Below are 7,925 nucleotides of genomic sequence, written 5' to 3'. Positions count from 1 at the left end.
ATTGTCATAAAGCTCTAGTTCCAATTTCCATCTCTGAAACATATTGACTGAATAACCCTGAAGAAGTCATTTAACTCTCTGGTGCCTCAAGTAATTCTCTAAGAATAGAATCTTTCCTGTATACAACTTGCTGATCTACATGGTGGTCAGAATGGGGTTCCCTCCATAGCATTACCTAGCAAGGAGCCATTCAGCCTTCCCTTAAAGGCTTCCATAAGAGGATTCTTGTTTGCCAAGGCAGCCCGCTGCACTTTGGGACAGCTGTGGTGCTGAAGAAGTTTCCTTTCCTTTGCAACAAACCACAATGTGCCTCTTTGAATATTCCACTCACTCTTGCTACTTCTGATCTCTGGGATCAATAAACCTCATCTTTTCCATTGACAGCCTTCTAAAAATTGGGAAAACACTATCCTGTCTCCTCCAAGCTCTATCCAAGCCAAATACCACCTTTCTTTAGCTTATTTTCATGGACGATGATCATAAAATCTTTTATTCTACAGACAACATTTCTATGACACTATCCCGCTTATTACTATCCTTCCCAAAATGTGACAGTAAGGACCATATGTAATTCCTTGGATATAATGGAAGCTGGGTAGAATGCAGCATTTATCTCATTTCTGAAGCTATGTCTTTTTCCCTATCATATTGTATTGTTCTTACTGAGCTCGAAGTCTCTTAAAAACTCCAGTTTTCTATAAACAAACTGAGTCCTTATCTTGTACTTGTGAAGTGGATTTTTTGAACCCTGATATGAGAGTTTACATTTACACATATTAAATTTCATCATATATGATTCAGCCCAGTATTCTAACCTGGATTGCCCTTCCATTCTCCAGGTTATTCTGGCCTATGTTTATTTATTCTCCACTATAATATTTCTCTTATGCCTCATCATGGCATGGAGGGGATCTGGGATCATGAAGGTTATACCAGCCTGGCACAGAACCACTATTGCCAAGGGAAGAAGGCTTTAATATGATCTATATGTCTGTACATTTAATGTTTTGCAGTTTCACATCAGGTGAGCAGCATTTCTCAAAGTCAAGTTAACTCAACCTTTTGTTCCTTGTCTATTTATTAAACAACTTTATCCACCAATACCTTGCAGTTCAACACTGGGCAAGAAACACCTCTCAAAGTCAAGTAAAGTCAAGTGCTTATGTAGCACTTATTCATGAAGCATCTATTTGTACAAAAATGCCTTATGTTTCAACACTAGTATAGCAGCATGTCTCAAAGTCAAGTTAAGGTAACAAGCATTTATTGAGCACCTACCATGTTCCAGGCCCTGTATTGAACAGCTGCACCCCTCTCCCCTATTTCAAGGAATTCATAGTATAAAAGACTCTATAAAGTCAGAGGGAGGCTTTGCTGATGAAGGGAACACTGACATCTATAGAAACACAGACCAATGAAGCATTAAGAAATATGAATCACAGTACAACTGTGAAACTGTGTCATAAAGAGTCACAGGAATTAAGTTCAGATCCTGTCTGATGCTTATTACCTATGGGAGCTCAGGTAATCATTTACCTTTTCTGACCTCACCATCAATAGAATAAGGGGTGGTGATTTGAGGTCTTTTCCAGATCTAAATCTAGAATCTTATGAATTATTTGGGGGGAGCTCCCAGAATATAGTCATAAAACCTAAGGGGGGAAAAAAAGAGATCCCATAAGGCATAAGGTCTAAGAGAAGTTAATTAAGCAGCCTTGATGGGACTCATAGCCGGGGAAAAGGGGAGCAAACTCTCTATGGGATGTACTTGGCAAATCCAGCCAAATGACAGTGAATATTACAGAGAATTTTTCAAATGAAAAGATTCAATCCCCTGGAGAGGAGATCCGGGTGATCTTGTCAGTTTTAAGCCTTGTTCCTTTGCCAAGACGTGGTGAGGATTAATGAAATAATATTTGTAAACTACTTTGAGCTCCCTTCATGGAGGGAAAAAGAGACACTATATAAATACAATGTTCTATTTATTATGTGTCTCATAAGGCACATAGAAAGGGGTGCTTAGTCATCTCAATAGTCAAACAACCCTCTATTACCCAAATGAACATAAATCTAACCATCCCTTGTTCTATAATTGTATTTCACCCGGTGCTGTTTGCTGTAGCAAAGCAATGCTAGACAATGGATACAACCTTGAAAGGGATTATTACAAAAATTATTTAACATTTATTGTGAGCAGTGGCGGGATATTAAGTACTGTGCAGAGCGTAGAGAAGACACAGTGCCTGCATGAATTCCGTGGCTGAGACAGATAACTACAGGGGGTAAAGATGAAATATTATTATTTAACATTTACTGAGTACCGACAACGTGGGAGGCATTGTACAAAACATAGAATTAGGCACCCGAGCTCACCATTGACTTGAGATCCAAATGGGCAGATAAGAGAAGCCTTATGAGAGATGAAGGAAGAGTTGGCCCTGGGTGGAAAAAAAATTAAGGGTATTAATTTTGATATTATATGGGTCATTTAAAAAAAATCAGCCTTTCAGTCTTTGTCTTTAGCTTAGGAGGTCGATTTTCTTTAGAGAACCAAATCAGCATCTCGGAGGCTTTTCTGCACTTCAGAAACTGACATTGCCTAAATGAAATTGACAATTCCCACTACTCCGATTTAAATCAGCCGGGAGTATCCATTGGGCAGGAAAACTTCCCATTTGTTAACTAACATCTGGCTGAAAACATATGGGGAGTGTAGGACCCCAACCTGTTTCCACAAATAACAAGTAAAACAAAATCCCTGTAGCTAAAAAAGCTCACTCTCTCTGCTTAGTGACCTCATGGGAAGTCAATTGCTTATTGGTTATAAGAGTTTACACCTATGATGTCACAGGATCATCTGGGAAAAACAGAGGATGTTGGCAAGGAATCAGATTGAAATGGAGGCAGATTATTTCAAAAACATGAGACCTCAAGTAGAATTGTACTGCTCACTCTTTGAAGATATCAAAGATAAGGATGGAGAATATAGAAAATTTCCAGTGAGGTCAGATATATATATGTATGTGTGTGTGTGTGTGTGTGTGTGTGTGTGTGTGTGTGTGTGTGTGTGAGTGTGTGTGTGTGTATCCAACATGAGGGGTTCATTTGTTGGTTTCTAGATATTACTAATAACATTCAGGAGAAACAGAAAGAGAGACAAATAGAGAGAGAAAAAGAGGGACAGAAAGAGACAATGACAGACAGAGAGACAAAGAGAAGCAGAGAGATAAGAGATAAGAGAAATAATACCCAGAATTATTTCTTTTCCAAAGGGCCTTCTTTCTCGAGATTGAATAGTAGATTAGACAGAGTCTTCTCATCTGACTCACAAGATGAACAAAGTGAAATGCCAAAAGCAAGAGAAGATGTTAGAGACATCAGCCAAGGAGAATTTGAGAAAGTGTGCGTGCTCATCATATCATCCCAGAATATTAATTACCAAGAGATGTTTTGTGGTCTGGGAGTAATGGGGGGGAGATCTGTGGAAAGTCAGATAATTCATAGTTATCCCTGATACCGAAGTAATAGCTTAGGTAAAAAGAAGTCTCCAGCTAATCCCTTGTAGGGCTATGAAAATGCAACTATTTCACAGAATTTCAAGACAGTAAACTTCAGAGACTAGTAAGACAGGTACAACTGGGAATACAAGAGGGAAAATGTTCCATCTAAGGTTTTAAATAATAAAAAGTGAAACAATGAATATGCAGGGACTGGGTATGTATATGCATTTGTGCATGTGTGTATGTGTATACATGTGTGCATGCATGTGAATTATGTGTGCCTATGTGTGTGTGCAATTCTCAATGAAAAAACTTTTACTGATTGATAGTTTAGGCAGTCATCAGCTGAGAAAGAAAAGAGAGGTGGACTATTTTATTCCCTGTACATTTTCATGTGCCCCATGGGAATTTCTGGGGCTCTATTATATGGTTCTTTGGGAATTTGATTCAATTGATATTTATTATGTGCAAGGTCCTGTAAGAAGTAGACAATTTCCCAAGAAATGAAGATGTAGAAGGGAATAAACTACTAGTCCAAGCTACAATCAGATAAATAAAATCCACTGTAAATTCCTGCTATTGAAATAACTTGTAATAACTGGGAAGGCATAGAGACAGATCATTTTTTTATTTTTGATAATGCTTTCAATGTTAATTTCCAATAATGGGATTGTTGGATACTTTCTTTATCTATGTTTTGTTATATTGCTTTCTACAAGCTTGCAATTTCATGGGAATAAATGAGTGTGCCTGTTTTTCCATAGCAGGGAATAAGTTAAAGAGTTGTGAAACACTGATGGGAATTCTATATTCCATTAAGATGGACAAGTGTGGAAAAACAAAGAAATTAAATAAAAAACATTTATAAAATAATGCAAAGCTAAAAAAAAAAAAAAACCTCAGAATGAAATTCAAATAAACACTAACATATTTGGCACACTAAATGAAAACAAATGGGCAAAGAACCCTGGTGGGACTTAGATAGAATAGTTGAAATACTTTGTGCATTTTAATCAATTCATTTAATAGTGAAAATAGTTAATATTTAGGTTTAGGTATTTGTATAAGTTTAAATATTTGTATTGGTTATTTGGCATTAAATTTCTAATAAAATATCTTGGAGGAGACTGGGAATGTCATTATGAGGGACTTCTAGAGACAAACCTCCCTCTGGCAATGGAGACCGAGTAACTGATTCTCAGAGTTTTCTGTAATGCTGTTAGAGAAAATGACTCCCTCAGGATCACACAGTCTGTATGAGTCTGAGAAGTGACTTGAATCTCGGTCTTCCTGGCTTGGATTCTGGCCCTCTGCCCACTCTGCCATGTTGCTTTTCATAATGAGTTAATAAAACATTAAACAAGAAAATAAATTGCCAAAAAAATAAAACTGAGAAAGCTTACCACTTGAGCATTCTGTCTTAGTGAAAAATGACCTAGTTGGATAATTCATTTGTGTCACCATCCCTGGGGAGCAAAAACAAATCTGCTGTATTGCTTTATTGCAATCTTTATGCACTGAACACAGGTCAGTGTGATATAAGGTGTTCCACACCCTTGACCTTGACCAACAGATGTTAAAAGGGCAGCTGTAATTCTCAAGTATTGGGTCTCTACTTTGATACAAGAAGAAACCCAGACAACAGCATCCAATGGCAAGAAGTCTGGACTGGCAGCCGAAGACTGAACTCAAAGCCCAGCTCTGATACCAATAAACTCTTTCTTTCTCTGAGATTCAGTTCCCTCTTTGCTAAATGAGGATAATGGATTGAATCTCTCTCATCCCTTCCAGCTCTAGCAATCTATGATTCAGAGCCTTGAGTTGCAAATCCCTTTGTGTTGGCAAAGATGGAACTTTTAGTTCACAAGGAAATATCATTACAGACTTATTTTCAAGGCTTTTTATAAGATAAATAGCTTCTACTTGGAGTGAGGTTGGGGAGGGGAGATAATGAATCAATTGAAACTGAGTCAGGATCCATCTGATGGGTTAAACTTTTCTCGGAAGGATTTTGGAATGAAGGGGAAAGTGCTTGGTTTGAAGAGGCTGCATTAAAAACCTTCACTCTCCAGTGTTTAAGACCTATCAGTCTTGTTGTTATGGAAATAAAGCCAAGGCCCCAAATGCAACATTGCAATTTCACTGCACGATTAACCAGGAAGGCTACTGATGCTCAAACAGTGCTTTGTTTGCTGGCAAACACAAGAAGAAAGAAAATAGGTTAGAGACAGAATTTTTGGATTTGAGCATTTTGAGCTGGAGGGCACCTCATTTTACAGAAAAGAAACTGAGTCCCAGAGAAGTCAAGTGATTTATGAACACAGAGGTAATAAATAGCAGAACTAGGTCTTCTCGATTCAAATTTTGTTCTTTTCGCTATAGAATATTGCCTACTTTGACAGTATAAATTTCTCATTGGAAATTAGCAAGCAAACATTTTTAGAGACCTACTATGTATCTGTAATGCAAAGACTAGAGTGAAACAATCAGGTTCCCCTATAGCTCCTTTCTCAATAGGAATTCCATTAAATTATATTGTATTATTGATTTCAGGTGGGAAGGGATCAGTTTGAGTTCACTACTCTTGGGATCTTAAGCAAGTAATTTTTATTCTGAGTCTGTTTCCTCATCTGTAAAATGAAAAGACTCCAAAGTCTGGTCCAGACATGAGTGTGTTAGTAAATGTTTAGCAATCTGCTTGGCAAAAATGCACAACACACTTTTTAAAAATTTAATCTGCCTTATTAGCATTTTCTCCATCACTTTCTTGTCTCAACAATCCACAGAACCACCACCATGATTCATAAAGAAATGTATATTTTGAAAATTAAGGCACATGTATTAGCAGAAAAAAATAAAACAATAAAAAACATAAAATTTAATTAAAAACCCAATCAAAAGAACATTAACTTGAGCCCTGAGTTGTAGCATTTTACCAACTTCCAACTTGTAAATATTCATACTGAAAATTTGATGATTAGTTTTGGGGAGCAAGTACAAGCTTATTCCAGTATACCCCTGGATCTTGTTCTAATATTCTATCAGGCCATGAGGTTGTCATAGGACCTATAATAGGAAAGGATAATGGAAACAAAATATCCAAAAAAAATTTAAAGTGGAAATGGAGATCATTTGCTGATAAATTATTGGTCTAAGCTCCACACACATATCCATTGTCAAATCCTGACAAATTCATTCATGTAAAATTAGAGGGAGCTGGGAGAATCCTTTGACCTAACCCCCATGTTATAATTCATGTTCTGAACCACCTTTCATGGTGGTCCAAAATTCTTTATTCTCTCATCTTTGATCCACGCTTTGCATTCACTGTCCCTGCTTGCTGGGTCTTAGCTTTAGGAACTAGGATGTCTCCAAAATATTTTGATAATATCTTTATCTATATAAAGCATCTACAGTTATCTGTCTATCTGTCTGCCTATCTATTCAAATGCCTTTCTGGTTTTAGAACAGTATACTATCTGTTACACTGTACAAGTCATTTTCTACAATAGAATATAAACTCCTTGAGATCCTGTTCCCTTTTTATCTTTGTTCCTCCCTCTTTGTCCCATATGATGGGTATATCACAGGCTGGGTAACTTATCTAGTTCCAGCTTTAAAATTTTTAATGGGCACTCAGCTGGCACAAGGGATAGAGCACTGGGCTTGGAGTTATCTTGAACTCATCTTCCTGAGTTTAAAACTAGCTTCCCAACTGTGTGACCCTGGATAAGTCACTTAACCCTGTCAAACTGGGTAATAAACAGACAGATACAACTGAAAAAATAATTCAACTCAAAAGATGAAGGGCTTAGGCTACCCATTTTAGCAATGAGAGGTAACAGAGATACAGAGTTCATGTTAAGGCCAAACTTCCTAATGGTTAGATCTGTCCAAAAAGATTAAGTACTTCCATAGAAGTCAGAAACTTTGCTTAGGAGATTCTCAGTTATGAAGCAATTGGATTAAATTTCTTCATTCAACATTTAGTAACAACCATTAATTCTTTCATTCCAGTATTTATTAAGAGTGTTTATGTACCAGGTACTGTGCTACACCCTGGGGAGGGAAAGGAGGGACAAAGATAAAAATAAAACAATCCATGCCCTTGAGGTGTTTACATTCTATTGTTAGAAAATGACATTTGCAAGGCAATTCCAATAAAGTTTGGCTGGAAAATGCCATCCGCATCCAGAGATAGAACTATGGAGACTGAACGGGGATTGAAGCATAGTATTTTCAGTTTTTTCCAGGGGTATTTGTTTTTTTTCTTATGGTTTCTCCCTTCCATTTTGATTTTTTCTTCCAACATGGCTCATACAGAAATATGGGAAAAAATGAATGTACATATATTACCTAAAAATTTAATTTTAAAAATTTTTAAAGAAGAAAAAAAATAATGTGGGAAGCATAGCTTGGTGGAAT

The 7,925-nt window shown here is 37.0% G+C and overlaps 1 long non-coding RNA gene across 1 annotated transcript in view; it reads right to left on the bottom strand.

The window, feature by feature from the left end:
* Positions 1-1,290: 1,290 nt before the first annotated feature.
* The window catches only part of LOC141543397 (uncharacterized), a 63,397-nt gene continuing 56,762 nt past the window's right edge, over positions 1,291-7,925 (bottom strand). Inside the window, exons 2-3 of the long non-coding RNA XR_012482437.1 lie at positions 2,374-2,438; positions 1,291-1,396 (exon numbers count right to left, since the gene is read on the bottom strand). This is a non-coding gene — a long non-coding RNA (uncharacterized LOC141543397). The remainder of the gene's footprint in view (positions 1,397-2,373; positions 2,439-7,925) is intronic.

This window comes from Sminthopsis crassicaudata, chromosome 5 (assembly GCF_048593235.1).
Source record: "Sminthopsis crassicaudata isolate SCR6 chromosome 5, ASM4859323v1, whole genome shotgun sequence".
In the NCBI taxonomy this organism is placed as follows: domain Eukaryota; kingdom Metazoa; phylum Chordata; class Mammalia; order Dasyuromorphia; family Dasyuridae; genus Sminthopsis; species Sminthopsis crassicaudata.
The sequence above is the reverse complement of the archived record's forward strand: the minus strand, read 5'-3'. Positions and strand labels throughout refer to the sequence as shown.